We start from the raw sequence: 17,260 nt of genomic DNA, 5'->3' as shown, positions 1-17,260 counted from the left end.
CATAACACAACATACACAACCACACACAACATACACATAGCACACAACACACATATATACACCCACACACGGACCACATACAACACACAACATACACACAACACAATATCCACACACCCACACACATTCCACATAACACACAACATGCACACATATACACACCCACAAACACACATATACACACATACCACATACGACACACAACATGAACATAGCACACAATCTACACATATACACCCACACATATACCACATACAACACACAACATACATACACCCACACACATTCCACATAACACACAACATACACACTCATACAACATGCACATACACAACACACAACATATACATAGCACACAACACACATATACACCCACACAGATACCACATAAGACACAACATATACAAACACACAATATCCACACACCCACACACATTCCACATAACACACATAACACACATAACATACACATATACACACCCACACCTTACACACACACACACATAACACATACAACACACAACATGCACACAATACAACATACATGCACGTGTGTTTTGTGTATGTACACACAATGCACATATACACGCCCACACACAACATACACACACAACACATACATACCTCACACAACACGCATACAACGCATAACATACAACACACAATACACAAACACAACACATACACACAATACACACACAAAATCATACACATATACACACAACACGTAACATACACATATATGCACCCATCCACAACACACAACACAAACAACACATAATACAACATGCATACAACGCATATACACCAACGCCCACATGCAATACATAACACACACAGCACAACACATACAATACATACACACAGACCCACACACATACATGCACAATACATACATACCTCACACACAACATGCAACATATACACATAATACACATACAACACCACATATATACATACACATGCACACAACATATACAACACACATATACACATAACACATACATACAGACACACAACACTTATGACACAACACACATTTACAAACACACACAACACATATACACAATATACACAACACATACCCATATACATACAACACACACATACTCACAGCACAAGATATACAAATACACAAACAACACATACACACACTTGTACATAGCACACATACACAGATAACACAACACACACGTACACCACACTCAACACACACTCCCACACAACACACACTTATACACACACATGAATACACACCCTACACAAACACGTCCTCCACATATACACACATCCCACCCACACCCACACCCACGCATCTACACACCACACACAGAACACACACAGCTACACACAAATCACACACAGCCCACACAAACACACATCCCCCATATACACACACATTTCCCCACACATACAACACATATCTACACACAACCCACAAGCACGTACACAACACACACGTGCACACACATTACACACATATACACTGACCTACACTGACATACACACCCATATGTGCACCCACTCAGACACAAGCCCACGCACACTCATGTGTGCACACACACATGCACACCCACGTGTATACCCACATACACACACACACGCACATCCCATCCTCCAGCCTCTCTCCCCTCTGGCCTTGGGGAACACAGCCAGCGCCCCCTGTAGCCCCGTTTTAGCACCCTGGTGGGTGCAGAGCCTGGTCTGGGTCCCGCCTTCCACCCCACCCTGTGCCCCTCCCCACTGCATGGTGGGGCTCCTGCACACAGCAGCCAAAGTGGGGGCAGGGCCTTCACCAAACGCTCTCCTTTGTGGTGGAATTCCAGGATGGGTGGCATTAGAAGGGGGGAAATGCAGAGCAGGGGGTTCCTCCCATTGCCCTGAAACCTGCCCCCCCGACTCGAGGCCACACCTCCCAGTCCCCAGCAGGGTGCACCCCTGTGGCTAGAATTTTCTGAGGGGGGTGGGGAGAGCCACCCTGACAGCGTGCCTGTCTCAGGGAGAAAGGGCTGCTTAGCTGGGACTTCCCGGAGGGCCGACGCGGTACCTGGCACGGACCTGGAGCCAGTTCACTTGCGTGGTGGCCCGGGGTGTGGCTCCGCACCTGTCCCCAGGAAATCGCTGGGTGCACAGCGAGGCCTGCCCGGGGCCACCTGCAGAAGCCAGACGAGGGACGCCATGCAGACGATCCTCGGTGGGGGACTGCGTGATGTGGCGCGGCAGACCGAGCCGCTTGGGACCCCTGCGGCCCTGGTCCCCGGGGCCTGGGACCGAGTCCCCTCTCTGCCTCCGATCCCGCTTCCTCCCCGTGTGCATCAGCAGGCGATGGCTCAAGTGTTTGGGGCCCTGCCACCCACGTGGGAGACCGATGGAGCTCCCGGCCCCCGACTGCTGTGTGCATTTGGGCAGTAAACCAGTGAATGCAAGATCTCCCTCTGTCTCTGTCACTCTGTCTTCCAAATAAATAATAAATAAATCTTAAAAAAAAAAAAAAAAAGATACCACACAGCTACCAAAAAGTCATAGGGGCCTGTGGCGCTGACATCACACAAGTCCATGGCCCGGCGGGGGAGACACGCACCGCAGGACACGGGCATCGCCTTGGGTGGAAAGGCACCTGGCCGTAAGCCGCTCAGAGGGGCCCGACCCCTGCACCTGCCCACAGTGTTCTGAGGGGGCAGCAAAGGAGGGGGAGGGAATGACAAGGTCTTCTATTTGCTACCTTTTATTCATGGGCTATGAGAATATTTCCCCAAAATACATGTCCGGTGCTAAAAATTTAAAACATGAAAGATCCTGGCCACGTGCTGGAAGCTCCCAGGAGGTGGGGTCTGGAGGGGGCCAGGCCTGCGTGGTGGTCTCAAGCTCTGTCTGGAGTCTTTTCCTAACCCCCCTGTACCCCTCCCCACGAAGAACTGCCTTTGAGGGTGGCAGACCCCTGAGGTCAGAGGTCCACGTACCCCCCCAGGGCAGGCAGCGCAGGCCATTGGGGCTGGCCAGACGGGGACCTTGGACACGCAGGGCGGTGGGGTGCACGGCGCTGCAGGTGCCCTCCCAGCTTGGAGGAGGCAGTGCCCGGCTGTGGTCCCGGAACTCGCGGGTCAGCAGGGTCATGGGCGGAGAGGGGAGAGGGCCCAGGGCCAGGCGCAGAGCCCTTCTTCAGGCTGGCCGGAGTGGGGCGCTCTGCTCTTTGCTTGGGGGTGGGGGACTCTTGGACACACAGAAGTTGGGGAGCTTTTTGAGCACCTTGAAAACGAAGGGTTAAAATAATTCAAACCATGTAAAAGAACAAATAGCAAAAAGCCAGCATCTCCCCAGCCAGCGGGCCTTCCGCAGGGTCCGTCAGAGCCCGCCCCCGGCACACGCAGGAGCGTGTGGCACCTTGCCCGGGCTCGCGGGAAACGTGCACCTCAGAGCCTCCCCCCCAGCAGCGCTGCTGGCTCCGGGGCCGGCTCTCCCTTTCTCACACCTGGAACTGCACGCACGTCCTTAATGTTCATGGGAGCGGGTCAAGGGCTCCGCCTGCCCGTGTGCTAGAAGCCGGTGGCCCCACACTACAGATGAGGAACCCCCGGGGACCCGCCCCTGGCCCCCGCTCCCCACCCTCACCCCCCTCCCCGGCTCTGGAGGAAGGGGGAGGGGCAGCATCCCCTTGGGGTCAGCCACACCTGAACTACCACAGCAGCCCTGGGGGAGGGCACTTGCTGCGTCCTCACGCAGCCCCAGGAGCCGGGGCACAGGGCACTGCAGAGGGACCTTGTGCTGGGCCCACCCGGGTCCCACCCCTGCTGTGGTCCGTCAGCTCCACCACAGCCTCCCGTCCTGGCCCAGAGCTGGCGGCACCAAGTGTTTGTTGAGAGAGAATCACGAATGCACGGGTGAGGCCCTTACACCTGTGACTCCCGTTCTGTAAGTGGACACAGCACGGCACAGAGAGGCCGAGCGGCTGGCACGGGACCACACAGCTCGTGAGTGGCAGGGCCAGGATTTGGACATGGACACAGGCCCCCTTCTGCATGGTTCTTGTCCACACTGCCCATTGGTGCCCTGGCCCTGGCTCACTCCCTCCCCTCACGGCCTCCTGGTCCCACTCCAGGCTGGGGGGCCCTGCTCTGCACCACCCCAGCCCAGCGCCCTGGACTGCAGCCCAAGGTCTGAGCCTCGGCTTTCCCCCCGCGGACTTAGTTTCATTTGTTCATTCATTTGTCCAAGTCCTGATTCCTTTCTCGACAAACATTTGCTGAAAGTGAAATGAGCCAGCCCTGCCCCTGGTGCTGGAAATTCAGCGGTGAATCCAGCCCGGGCCTCCACGCAGGCGAGCAGAGGAAGCCGCAAAGAAAGGGCCCCCGGTTACCCAGAGAGAGGGCAGCCCCGGGGGAGGCAGCCGGGGCACGGGCTGGGGGCCGGGGGACGTTCCCAGCCTGGGAGCTCTGGGAAAGCTCCCTGGGGGAGGTTGCAGAGAGTTCTGGAAAGATGAGGACGAGGAGGGGGAGCGCGAGCTGCTCCTCGTAGGGGGGCCCCTGGCTGCCCAGCGGCTCTGGGCAAGGCAAGGCTTCCAGATTTATCAGGAAGGACGAACTCATCAGTGATGTGGGCACGGAGCTACACGTGCACGGAGCGTGCTCACTACCGTGTCATTTACGACCACAAACCAGCAGAAACAGCGGGCCCGGCCACGAGGAGTGGCCACGTCAGCCACGGGGCCACCACGGGCCGGAGGGGTCCAAGGGCCTCGGAAGTCAGCTGGTCTGAGACCACGGTGGCATCAGAAAATGCCTCTGGTGTAATTCTTTAAAACCTGATTTATTTCATCTCTGTGAAAGACGGAAACTGCTGCTTCACTCCCCAATCGCCTGTCCCAGCTGGGACTGGGCCGGGCGGCAGCCAGGAGCCAGGAGTTCCATCCAGTCTCCCCCGTGACTTGAGCCATCACCTGCTGCCTCCCGGGATGCTCGTTACTAGGAGGCCAGGATTGGGAGCGGAGCTGGGACTCACCCCAGGCGCTCTGACAAGGGATGCCGGCGTCCCACGCAGCGCCGTAACCGCTGTACCCAACACCTGCCCCGGTGTGATTTCAAGAGAAAAAACAGCAAGATGCGGTGGGGTCGGCGCTGGGATGCCAGCATCCCTCACGGTGCTGTTTGAATCACAGCTGCTCTACTTCTGATCAAGGTCCCTGCGAGTGAGCTTGAGAGAGCAGCAGAAGGGGACAGGGACCCCGACACCCATGTGGGAGACCCTGATGGAGCTCCAGGCTCCTGGCTTCAGCCTGGCCCAGCCCAGGCCGTTGCGGCCATTTGGGGAGTGAACCAGCAGGTGGAAGCTCATGTGCTTGTTCGCTTTCTCTCTCTCTCTCTGTATGTGTGTGTGTGTGTGTGTGTGTGTAACTCTGCCTTTATAATTAATTAATTAATTAATTAAGAACCAACCAGATGCAAGCTGTTTGATTTTTCTGTGGTGGGAGACATATTTGTGCAGATGCCCACGGGAAGGTCCCGGAAGGCACGTGGGCGCGGCTGCACAGTGGTTCTCATGGGTGAGGGCTCAGCAAGGGGCTGCATTTCTGATGTCCTCCGACTTTGCAGCCAGGAGGCCAGACTCACTCCAGGAGGTCAAAGGCCACAAGGCCACAGCTCCCCTCCCAGCCTCCTTCCAGGGCCCGACCGCCCGGCCATCCTGTGCCACCCCCGAGCCGCACCCGGCACCGGGCACCTCGGCCCCTGCGGCTCCTCTGTCGGAACGTCCTTCCCTGTCCCCCAGCGCCCCAGGCCTGCCCTGGGTCCTTCCCGCGCTACAGGACCGGGAGCTGAGGGAGGGAAGGGCGTGGCCTGGCTCCTTCCTCCCTGGGCTCACAGGGCCCCTCCCGCAGGGCTTTGCTTCCCTGGGGCTGCCCCCTGAGTCGCCCCCCGCCCCCTGCACAGGCTTGCTGAACTTGTGCGGGCGTCTCGACCCCTGCCAGGCCTGGGGCTCCGGGAGGTTTGAGTGAGTAAAGAAGATGAAGGGCACGGTGCTGACGGTGCCGCTCCCTCCGGCCGCGGTTTTCTTCTTCTTAAAATATTATTTATTTCCTTGAAAGGCAGAGTTACAGAGAGAGAGGTCTTCCATCCACTGGTTCACTCCCCAAATAACCACACGGCCAGGGCTGAGCCAGGCTGAAGCCAGGAGCCAGGGGCTTTTTCTAGGTCTCCCATGTGGGTGCAGGGCCCCAAGCACTTGGGCCATCTTCTCCTGCTTTCCCAGGCCACAGCAGAGAGCTGGGTCGGAAGTGGGGCAGCCAGGACTTGAACTGATACTCTGAGACAGGGTCTGGCGTCTCAAGTGGCTGCTTAACCCACTGTGCCACAGCGCCAGCCCCCAGAGCACAGGTCTTGCTAAATTGCAAACCCAGCCACGCCACCGGCCTGCTTGGAGCCTGGCTGCCCAGTCTGTGCAGCCCCCTGTGGACAGCCAAGACCCCGCTGCCCCCTTGCCTCGCTGCTCGCCAGCCTGCCCTGTCCCACACACGCCGCTGCCTCCTTGCCGATGGCCTTTCCCTGCCACAACCTCCCAGACGTCACCTCCTCGAAGAAGCAGAGGCCCCCACGGGCCTCCCTCCACCCCCCGGGGCGCTGAGGCAGCCTCTGCTAACGTGAGCCCACATCTCAGCCCGCCCGAGACAGTCCCCCGCGGGAGCGCACGGAGCCCTGCCTGCTGGCCCCTGCTGCCGGGGAAACCCAGGGGGTCGTCACCCTCGCTCCTGCCAGCATGGCCAGACAAGCTCGCGAGCCCACTGCCAGGGGTGCTGCCGAGGCCAGACGGCAGATCAGGCCCAAGGACACATTGCTGACACTGCTGATGGCTGGAGGAACGACTGACGGACTGAATGGACGGACGGACCGTGACCTCCCCGACCACGCTGTGTGAAGCGACAGCCCTCGCCCTCCCAGCTCCCTAACGTTTACCACCAGCTGACCTGCCTCGCGTGTCCCACGGGAGTCAGCGCCACGGGACGGACAGGGTGGGCGCTTCTGTCTGCTTTGTTGACTGCAGCGTCCCCAGGGCCTAGAACAGGAGTTGGTCAGCAAGTAGTCACTGAGTGAATAAGTGATTGACTGAATGAGTGAATGAACCCTGCCTTTTCCTGTAGGAGGCAGAGCCCACTGGCCTTCTCCCCCTACGTGTGGGCTTTTGTTTAACGTGTCCCATAGACACGGCACCGGCTGTGTCAGTGCGTGTGTGTGTACAAAGCGAAGCGCCCAGTCTGAGGGCAGAGGCCTGGATAAGGACTCAGAGAGCCGTCACACCTGGTTGTGTAGGAAGCAAGGCCCCCACCCCCGGAGCCGGGGTGTCTGGGCCAGGACCCCCGCTCTCTCCCAGTGCCCTAAAGGGCAAGATAGTGGGAACCGAGACCAACACACACTGGCCACACTGCGTCCCCAGCACTCTGAGGGCTGCGTGTGCTTTCTCTCAATTCTCTGCTGTGCCACTGCTGGCCCCATTTCACAGATCAGGAGACCGAGGCCTGGGCGGCTGAGTTGCTCAAGCAGAGGACCCCAGCAAGTAAGTGGGGAGTAGGGATCAGACTCTAGGCCGTGACTGGCCGAGGAGCTGCAAGCTCCGTTTATAGAGGAGGAACAAGACTCAGAGAGGCGGAGTCACTGCCCCAAAGCCACACAGAGCTTGTCAGAGGCCGCGCTGGGGCTCACGCCAGGTCCACAGACTCCACGAAGGCTGAAGTCCCCTAGGTAGCCATCCTGGAGGAGGTGCTGAAGTGGCCAGGGCCAGCGCATGCTCAGGACGTGTGGAACAGCAGCGAGGCCCGGGGCCAGGAGACTGGCCGACTTCCCGCAGAGTCGGCCCTGCCTCTCCTCCCCTAACGTCATGGGCCAGTCTCTTGCCTGTCACACAGCTGGCCGCTGTCCACAGGACCTGGGGAGAGGCACACAGAAGGCTGGGGTCGGGGCCGGTGCTGTGGCCTACCAGGTTAAGCGGCTGCCTGCAGTGCCGGCATCCCATAGGGGCACCACTTCAAGTCCTGGCTGCTCCACTTCCAATCCAGCTCCCTGCTAATGTGCCTGGGAAAGCAGTAGAGGATGATACAAGTCCTTGGGCCCCTGCACCCATGTGGGGGACCCAGAAGAAGCTCCTGGCTCCTGGCTTTGGCCTGGCTCAGCCCTGGCCATTGTGGCCATTTGAGGGTGAACCAGCTTATGGAAGGTCTCTGTCTCTCCCTATTTTTTTTAAAAGATTTATTTATTTGAAAGGCAGAGTTACACAGAGGAGAAGCAGAGTCTTCTATCCGCTGGTTCACTCCCCAATTGGCCAAAATGGCCAGAGCTGCTCCGAGTTGAAGCCAGGAGCTAGGAGCTACCTCCAGGTCTCTCATAGGGACCCAAGGACTTGGGCCATCTTCTACTGCTTTCCCAGGCCATAGCAGAGAGCTGGATTGGAAGTGGAGCAGCTGGGACTTGAACCGGTGCCCATACAGGATGCTGGCGCTTCAGGCGGCAGCTTTTACCCTCTACGCCACAGTGCCAGCCCCGTCCCCTCCCTCCCTTTCTCTCTGTAACTCTGCCTCTTAAATAAATTAAAAAAAAAAAAAAGGCTGGATTCTTTCAAGTAAAATAAATAAATCTTAAAAAAAAAATTAAAAGGCTGGAGTGGGCACCCTCCTGGGCTCCCTGCAGGCCCTGGTGACACCCAGAGCTTGCTCCACACAGGTGCTGCTCCAACTGGCCCTATGCTCCCGCCTGTCACAGCACGGAAGGGGCTGGTCTCCAATGCCAACTGTCTGGCTCTCGGGCTGCCCCGTCCCCCACCCAGAGCAAGGAGCCCAGCTACCCCCAACCTGTGCGCAGCACACAGTAGGCACACATGGAGCACACAGTAGGTGCACAAGAAAACAGTCCTGCTTCACTGAAACAGAGTGTCACAACTTTCCCCTTTGAACACTGCCCCCTTCCGGTCTGGGGAGCAAGAGCCCCCGGCTCACTCGGACAGCCCTGAGCAGTCACAGCGCCTCGGTTTCCACAGCTGTCGCAGGGGTGGAGGGGTCACTGTGCCAGGCACAGGCGGGACCTCTGGGGAAGGAGGACTCTTCCCAGGTCCACCTTCACCACCCTTCCTCCTCTTAAACTAGGGACATTCCACCCAGGGCACCAGGCAGTGGGGCTGGCCTTGAGTTCGCTGAGGGCCAGGGCCTGTGCCGGCCGGGTGCTGGAGACGCACGGCCTCCTTCCCTTCTCCCCACGACGTGCCCTGGACGAGGGTCCTGGGCCACCTCCATAAATGGAGACATGCGGCTCAGAGAAGCAGGGAGGACTTGTTCTGATGTGGCTGTGTGTTTATCCACACGCGGAGATGTTTGCAGTGCACTATTTTTTCACTAAAGAGATTTATTTTATTTGAAAACCAGAGTTCCAGAGACAGAAGGAGGGAGAGAGAGAGAGAGCGAGCGAGCGAGCACTTCCATCGCTGGTTCACTCCCCCAATGGCCACAACAGCCAGGGCTGGGCCAGGCTGAAACAGCCTCATCCAGGTCTCCCATGTGGGTGCAGGGACCCCAGGCACTTGGCCATCTTCCGCTGCTTTCCCAGGTGCATTAGCAGGGAGCTGGATCGGAAGTGGAGCAGCCGGGACTTGAACCAGCGCCCATGTGGGATGCCAGCGCTGCAGGCACAGCTTTACCCACTGCACCACAGTGCTGGCCCCTGCAGTGTAGTGTTAGAGGAGAAGGCAGCACACAGGTGGCAGAGTGCAACGTAGGACGGTGTCACCAAAATGGTAACAGCGGTTGTCCCTCGGGGACACAATCATGGGCCTCATGACGTTTCCTCTCTCCTGATTGTCTACATTTCCTAATTTTTATTTTATTTTTTTAAGATTTATTTATTTGAAAGTCAGAGTTACACAGAGAAAGGAGAGGGGGAGAGAGAAAGAGAGAGGGAGGGAGGAAGAGAAGGGGAGGGGGAGGGGGAGGGAGGGGGAGGGGGGGAGAGAGAGAGAGAGAGAGAGAGAGAGAGGGAGGGAGGGAGGGAGGGAGGGAGGGAGGGAGGGAGGGAGAGGTCTTCCATCCACTGGTTCACTCCCCAATTGGACACAGTGGCCGGAGCTGCACTGATCTGAAGCCAGGAGCTTCTTCTGGTCTCCCATGTGGGTGCAGGGGCCCAAGCACCTGGGCCATCTTCTGGTTTCCCAGGCCATAGCAGAGAGCAGGATCGAAGTGGAACAGCCGGGTCTTGAACTGGAGCATATGGAATGCAGGTGCTTCAGACCAGGGCATTAACCCGCTGAGCCACAGCGCCGGCCTCCATTTCCTAAATTTTAAATAACAGCTTTATTGAGATGTAATTCACATACCACACAATTCACTCATTTAAAACAGATAACTCAGCTGGGGCTGCAGCACAGTGGGTTAAGACAGCGCCTGCAGTGCCCAGCCCATGTCGGAGCAATGGTTCAAGCTCCAGCTGCTCCACTTCCAATCCAGTTCCCTGCTAACGCACCTGGGAAGGCAGCAGAGGATGGCCCGAGTTCTCGGGGCCCTGCCATCCACACGGGGGACCAGCATGGGGTGCCTGGCCCGGCTCTGGCTGCTGTGGCCATTTGAGGAGTGAATCGGCAGATTTGGAAGATCTCTTCCTGTCTCTCCTCCTCTCCTTTCAAAGAAATAAATCACCCTTTCAAAGGGTATTCACAGAATTGTACAACCACCATCTCAATTCACAGTCAATGTAGGAACATTTTCACCAGCCCCTGGTAAACCCCTGGTACCCCTGGCCAATTGGCTGCCACGCCCGGTTTCCCAAACTCTGCTCCCGCCCCTGCAGGTTTGCGCGGCCTGGACGTGTCATCCGAGGGTCTTTGTGATGGGCTTCTTAGCGTCACCTGTGCTGTGCGAGGCTGGCGATGCTCTACATTGTGCCCACCGATCCTGCAGCTGGCTGGGGGCAGGCAGCGCCACTTTGGGCTCTGAGCGCTGTTCTACAACAGGAACATTCTGGCAAATCCTTCCTACTCGCGTGGGCTGTGCACCCAGGGCTGTGCCCGTGTCAGCCTTCTGAGCAACTGCCAGCCTGTCTCCCAGCGGGACTGCCCCCTCCCGGCTGGCAGCCTCGGAGGGTCTCTGAGGGGCGTCTCTCCACAGCCTGGCCAGGGCTTGTTTCTGTTTCTCTTTTTCCTTTCAGCCATCTCTGTGAGCCAGAAGCAGTAGCGCACAGTGGCTGTGGTCCGTGCATCCCCGACAGCGAGGGGCGTTAACGGGCGTCTTTCACTTGCCTAGTGGCCAGTTACACACCTTCTTGGGAGAAATCTCAGATTCTCCAAAACCAGGTTATTATGTCTTTATTAATAAGCTGTTGGAGGGGCCGGGGCTGTGGCATAGCGGGTAAAGCCGCTGCCTGCGGTGCTGGCATCCCATATGGTCGTCGGTTCGAGACCCGGCTGCTCCGCTTCCAATCCAGCTCTCTGCAATGGCCTGGGAAAGCAGTGGAAGATGGGCCCCTGCACCCACATGGGAGACCCAGAAGCTCCTGGCTTTGGATTGGTGAAGCTCCAGCCATTGCAGCCATCTTGGGAGTGAACCAGCAGATGGAAGACCTCTCTCTCTCTCTCTCTGCCTCTGCCTCTCTGTAACTCTGCCTTTCAAATAAATAAATCTTTTAAAATAACAATAATAAGCTGTTGGAAGTACAGTGCGCGCCTGTCCACCCACGGATCCCACACTCCCGCCTCTGCCAGCATCCTCACGCACCCTGGAGGCCAGCCCCGCCCTGGGCAGCTGGGGGCCACTCCAGCAGCCGGAGGAGCAAGCCCTGCTGGGGCCTGGCCCACCACAGGTGCCCGGCGAGCGTCCGTGATAGCCAGCCAGCCAGATTATCGCTGGGACCCAGTGACGCGAAGGGGAAGGAAAGACACCCAGACCCCGAAGCCTGCACTCGGAGGAGGAAACGGCTGCAGCCCCACTCCCGGGGGTGCAGATAAAGCTCTGAGCGGGCAAGAGGCCCCGCGCAACTGCTCCTCTGCCTGCCCAGTGCTGCGGGGAGGCCAGCAGGGAGGCGGGGCTCCTCTGTCCGGAGGGGCCGCTGTGGCCTGGGACGGAGGGGACTGTGCCTGGCCCCGGCCCCAAGGCCCGCAGCTTCACCACCACGCACTCCCACATCTTGAACACTTGGCTGCTAATTCCTGCTGCCACCTGCGTGCTGTGTACCCTGAGCAGTTATCCCTCCCCTGGGGGACGGAGAGAGACAGCCAGAAAGAGACCCTCTTCCCGCGGGCACTCGGTAGGGCCGGGCTGCAGATGGGGAGGCCGCGGGCTGTCCCCCTGTGAGATGGGAGCAGGGCCTCCTGTGTGGACACCCAAGGTCGGTCCCTGCGAGCGGCTGCCCCCCACATGGGAGCTGTGTGTGTCAGGCAGCAGAGACAGCCTAACAGGCCTGCACTGTGATGGCCAGGAGAGGGGACAAGAGCGGCCTCCTCCAGGCAGCCTGGGTTCAAGGCCCCGCTCTGCTCTTGGCTAGCCATGGACCTTAGGCAATGCCTTGGTTTACCCTTTTAAAATAGAAATGACTGGGCCAGCATCGTGGTGCAGTGTGGCAAAGCACCACCTGCAGGGCTAGCATCACATGTGGGTACCACTTCCAGTCCCAGCCGCTCCTCTTTTTTTTTTTTTTAAAGATTTATTTTATTTATTTGAAAGACAGAGTTACAGAGAGAGGTAGAGCCAGAATGAGAGAGAGATCTTCCATCCTCTGATTCACCCCCCAAATGGCCACAACGGCCAGAGCTGAGCTGATCCAAAGCCAGGAGCTTCTTCTGGGTCTCTCACGCATGTGCAGGGGCCCAAGCACTTGGGCCATCTTCTGCTGCTTTCCCAGGCCATAGCAGAGAGCTGGATTGGAAGTGAAGCAGCCAGGACTTGAACCAGCGCCCATTTGGGATGCTGGCATTGCAGGTCAGGGCTTTAATCCACTGTGCCACAGCGCTGGCCCTTCAGCTGCTCCTCTTCTGATCCAGCTTCCTGCTAGTGCACCTGGGAAAGCAGTGTAAGATGGCTCAAGTGCTTGGGGCCTTGTACCTGCATGGGAGACCCGGAAAAAGCTCCTGGCTCCTGGATTCAGGCTGGCCCAGATCAGCCTGTTGTAGCTATTTAGAAAGTGAACCAGTGCATGGAAGCTCCCTCATTCCCTCTCTCTTTCTTCCTAACTCTGCCTTTCTTTTATTCTTTTAAAAAGATTTTTATTTACTTGAAAGGCAGAGTTACAGAGTTGCAGAGAGAGGAGGAAGACAGAGAAGGAGAGATCTTCCGTCCACTGGTTCATTCCCCAAATGGCCACAATGGCCAGGGCTGAGCCAGGTTGAAGCCAAGAGCCCAGAGCTTCTTCCAGGTCTTGGGCAGGGGCCCCAGGATTGGGTCATCTTCTACTGCTTTCCCAGGAGCATTAACAGGGAGCTGGACCGGAAGCGGAGCAGCTGGATCTTGAACCGGCGTCTCTATGAGATGCTAGTGTCGCAGATGAAGGCTTAACGTGCTATGTCACAGCACCAGCCCCTACCTTTGAGATAGATAGATAGGTAGGTAGATATTTAAAAATCATGGAAATAGCTCTCTGCTATGGCCTGGGAAAGCAGTGGAGGATGGCCCAAGTCCTTGGGCCCCAGCACCCACAGGGAGACCCGGAAGAGGCTCCTGGCTCCTGACTTCGGATCAGGACAGCTCTAACATTGCAGCCATCTGGGGAGTGAACCAGCGGATGGAAGACATCTCTCTCTCTCTGCCTCAGCCTCTCTGCAACTCTGCCTTTCAAATAAAATAAATAAATCTTAAAAAAAAAAAAAAAGGCAAAACTATGCCTTTACATCCCAGTCGGTGTCTGGGTTCAGGCCCAGCTCTGCTCCGACTCCAGTTTCCTGCATGAACGCACCCAGGAGGCAGCAGCCAATGCTCACGTGCCTGGGTCCCTGCCACCCACCGGGAGGCCCAGATGGAGCTCCCAGCTCCTGCTTATGGCCTGGCCTGGCCCTGGACATTGTAGACATTCGGGGAGTGAGCCGGCACACGGGAGCTCTCAGTCTACCAATCAGATAAAATTCTTAAAACTCAAAAAGTAAGTCAGATAAAGGCTAGAGCACCCCCCTTCTTCCAACTGTGATGTGGGGGGAGGGGGAACTGCTGGCTTCTTTGGAATCTCCCAAAGCAGGTTCCACGGATGCAAACTCAACACAAAGGGCCGCCCCGTCCAGCCAGGGGCCTCGGGCCGCCTCACACCGAGACCGAGACCACCGGGGCTGGGTGTTTGCATTGGTGTCTCCCAGATTTATCTGATGACGAATGCCCTATCCTGCCTAACAGCAATGTAACATCCTCCTGGCATGGTCAAGGTCATGCCCCACTCTCAGCTCCTGCACTCAGAAAAGACAGGAAGGTTTGCTGTCCTCCTGCCTGCGTCTCAGAAGCAACTTCCGGCTTCTAAGACACTCGCACAGCCCGGCACGGACGCGTGCCCCCCACCCCCCGGGATGCTCTCACCCCGTCCCAGGGACCAGAGAGGCTCAGAGAGCCGAGCCGCCTCCAGGACACCCAGCACGCATGGCGGCCCATCCCCCGCGGTCACCTCCAGCTCCCACAGCCCACACGGGACTCCCAGCACACTGCCAGGACAGCAGGCGGCATCTGCGAGGAGCCTTCTAGAAAAAGGAGTTGCAAAAAAGCAGCTGTGTGGGCTGAGGCAGCCGGCCTTGGACGAGGGAGGCGGTGGGGGCTCAGCCGTCTCCCCACCCCACCGAGGCACTCACGCCTCCCTGCGGACGGCTCAGCAATCCCCACGTGTGTACCCCCCAGGCAGCTTCTCGAACACAGGACCAGTGCCAAGATTCTGCTCCAGAGCCCGTGAGGAATCAGCTCACCCGTGGAGGAGAGTGACAATTATTGAGCACCCACTGTATGTCACACACTGTGCAAGAAGGGCTATCTGTATGCTGACGTTACAGCTTGCTCTGCTATTAACCTCATTTCACAGATGGGCACATCGAGGCTCGTGGCGCTGAGTTAACACGCCAGGGATGCAGCAGGCGGGGACTCCCCCGACGCAGCCCGTTCCACTGAGCTGTCTGCTGGGCCTGGCCGACAAGGTGCCCCCCTTGCTCCCCACGCCCCGCTCAGGACCGACTCAGGGCCAGGCAAGGAGGGAGAGCGCTCCCTGGGAGACAGCGCAGCCAGCCCCGGATAGTTCGGCCCACGTCATGCAGGAAGACACTGCCACTGGGGGTTGCTGGTTAGAGAGGCTGCGGTTTCAGCTCCCACGAATCTGGGGGTGGAGACGCAGGAGCCAGCCTGGGGGGACCCTGCCAACTCACCCAGGGAGGCAGCCTCCCTCCCAGCACCCTGCCCACGGGCCTGTCCGCCTTCCAGGGCCCTAGGGAAACCCGCTGTCTTCTCCTAGGTGTCCCCGGCCCCCAGACACACCACGCCCCACTTCCTAGAATTCCAGGGTCAACATACCCAGAGGCCGGTGAGGTGGGGTGGGCAGGCAAGAGGCCCCACCCGCTCCCTCCCACAGGCACTGCAGCCCTGGCAGAGGGAGAATGAGGTGCCGGGCACAGCCCTGCGCAGGCCCACCTCCAATCCTGGGAGCAGCTCTGCACTCTGTCCCTGGGGCCGTGCAGGCGCGGGCCACAGACAGGAGCAGGGCTTGCCCTGGGCCCCGGCTCCCGCAGCACAGTCAGGGCAGGCCTGCTGGCTCCGCAGCTTCCTCCCCGGTCACTCAACCTCTGTGCTTCTGCTTCCTGTCCGTATAAGTCTATCAGAGTCTGCATTTAAATTGTGTCAGCTGTGTGGCCTCCGATGAGTGACTTCACCTGTCTGTGTCCTGTGCCCTCTGATTAAAACATCACCTGCTGCAGCTGTGGCCAGTGAGGATTGAGAGACGGCTGGGCGGGCTCCCCGGCAGGCCCACATGGACTCTGCTTGCCTGCAGTTGCTGAGATCCAGGTGGGGCCGTCTACACGGGCTCCCGAAGGAAGCACAGGAAACAGGTCCCAGAAGTCACCTCTGGGGACGGGACCAGGGTGGGGACCCCAGCAGGTCCCTCTGTGTTGCTTTGCACCTTCAGAATCGTGCATCATGTGTCCTGCAGAGCTGCCCCCCCCACCGCCTGACGCTCGGCTTCAGGGGCCACCCCGCCCCAGCTGCACCTGTGCCTTGCCCAAGCCCTGCCCTTTCACCCGCTCCGTGTCTTGCAGGGAGACCCCAGTGCAGCCTCAAGGCTACGAGGACCCCCTAGCAAGCACAAGCCTGTCGCCCACCCACGACGCGGGGCGTGGGCATTTGGCCTGGTGGCTAAGATGCAGGTTGGGGCGCCCGGATTCAGCGTGTAGGTACCTGACTCCACGATGCCAGGCTCTGGCTCCAGCTCCCTGCAAAGGTGCAGCCGCAACAGGGAGGGCAGCCGCAGTGGCTCCGGTACTTGGGTTCCTCCCCCCTCCCTCGTGGGAGACCCGGATGGAGATCCGGCTCCTGGCTCCGGCCCACCCAGCCCAGCCCGCCCAGCCCAGGCCGTTGCAGGCACTGGGGGAGCAAACCAGCGGCTGGAGATCTGTCTGCCTCTCAGATAAATCAGTAAAAATAAATCCCTCAAAACGGTTGCCGTGGGGAGAGTCTCCATCCGCCACTCGCCCGCGCCTCCCCTAGGACCACAACGAGGATTAAAATGAAGATGTGCTGTGTGGACGGCCCGGGGTCCCTCTGCCCTCCCGTCCTTAGGGTAGCATAACGCCTGGGGAGGGGCAGCTCGGAGCTGGGGTGCCTGTCCCAGCCCCCACCCTGCCCCAGCAGCCACACACACAGCAGGGCCGGGGCTGTCCACACCCGCATCTGCCCTCCCTCACCTCCAGGGCTCCCGGTGCTTGCCCGGTGTCTTGTGACTGCCCCAGGTGCCCCCCCCCCGTGCCCTCTGAGGGGCCCACACCCCAAGCCGCTTCCCATCTCCAGGCCTTTGCTCTGGCTGTTCCCTCCTGCCACACATTTTTCTCATCTTGGTGAGGTTAGCCCCTCCCCTGGCTGCTCAAGCCCCGCCTCCTTCTGCTCAAGCTCCGCCCCTTCTGCTCAAGCCCCGCCTCCTTCAAGCCTCCCCTAGACCCATTTTTCTGGGTCTCTTCCTGCCCCTGCTTATTTTCTTCACAGCACTGGGCATTGCCCAAAACTGTGTTCTTGTTGTTGTTTACAGTAAATGTGTTTTGAGAGCAATCTTAGATTCACAGGAGAGTCGCGAAGATGCCCAGTGTT

At 58.5% G+C, this 17,260-nt stretch overlaps 1 long non-coding RNA gene across 1 annotated transcript; it reads right to left on the bottom strand.

Annotated features, from left to right (window-relative positions):
- Positions 1–2,734: 2,734 nt before the first annotated feature.
- On the bottom strand, positions 2,735–16,481 carry LOC149123382 (uncharacterized). Its single transcript, XR_016217097.1, has 3 exons — positions 16,358–16,481; positions 6,953–7,041; positions 2,735–3,246 (listed from the first exon to the last, which is right to left on the bottom strand). It is a non-coding gene; the product is annotated as an uncharacterized LOC149123382 (long non-coding RNA).
- Between the last annotated feature and the right edge of the window lie 779 nt (positions 16,482–17,260).

The sequence above is a fragment of the Oryctolagus cuniculus genome, chromosome 11 (assembly GCF_051225735.1).
Source record: "Oryctolagus cuniculus isolate XC-2025 breed Fujian yellow rabbit chromosome 11, ASM5122573v1, whole genome shotgun sequence".
Lineage (NCBI taxonomy): Eukaryota > Metazoa > Chordata > Mammalia > Lagomorpha > Leporidae > Oryctolagus > Oryctolagus cuniculus.
This window is presented reverse-complemented; position numbering and strand designations above follow the sequence as displayed.